The sequence below is a fragment of the Bison bison genome, unplaced genomic scaffold, assembly GCF_000754665.1.
Source record: "Bison bison bison isolate TAMUID 2011002044 unplaced genomic scaffold, Bison_UMD1.0 scf7180017864079, whole genome shotgun sequence".
Taxonomy (NCBI): Eukaryota; Metazoa; Chordata; class Mammalia; order Artiodactyla; family Bovidae; genus Bison; species Bison bison.
Window position 1 is genome coordinate 4,205 of NW_011494651.1, and position 849 is coordinate 5,053.

Genomic DNA, 849 nt, shown 5'->3' on the forward strand with positions numbered 1-849 from the left:
ACCAGAGTGATGGAAGCTGTGTGCCTCCAGCGGGCTGGTCCAGAGCCTGTGCAAACCTCGGGGTGTCCCAGACAGTGTCAGCTTCGAACAGTGTCTCCCCCTCCTTCAGGACTTGGTTCCATAACCTCCTGCTCCAGGGACCTTATGTGTGTGGCCGTCCTCCCAACGATGCCTGTTCCTTAATGAGGACCCGCCCAGTGAAGCCCACAAGGGTGGGAGCGTGTCTTGGTTACCTCTGTCCTCTGGCTCTAGCACAGAGAAGATCATTGGCGATATCAAAATGCCGTTTGGTTTGGCTGAGTCTTTTGTGAGAATGCCTTGGGTGTCATTTCACTTAACACAGGTCCATACGAGCCAGCTGCCTGGCGAATATAACCAGCTGCTTCTCAGCAGCCAGTGTCGTCTTCCACTTAACTTTGTTTCCGGAAACATTTTCTAGGTCCCAGCACCTGTGCATTCCCACAGGAGCCCTTTTCTCTCATTGCACCAGTGTTACATCATGCTTAATTTAGTGCTCGCTAGCTCGGTGAGATGCAGAGCGTGGTCCCCCGGGGACCCGCAGCAGCAGTATCTCCTGGGGGTGTTTTAGAAGTGCAGGCTCTCAGGCCCCGCCTCCAGCCTGCCTCATCAGAATCTTAGGGGTGGGGCCCCGAGTCTGTGATTGGCCAAGCTTTCCAGGTGATTCTGATGAGTGTCAGTAATTGCAAAGCCCTGATCTAATCTCCCAGAGGAGGCAATGGCACTCCACTCCAGTGTCCTTGCCTGGAAAACCGCATGGACAGAGGAGCGTGGTGGGCTACGGTCCATGCGGGTCACAAAGAGTCGGATGTGACCTAGCACACAAGCACG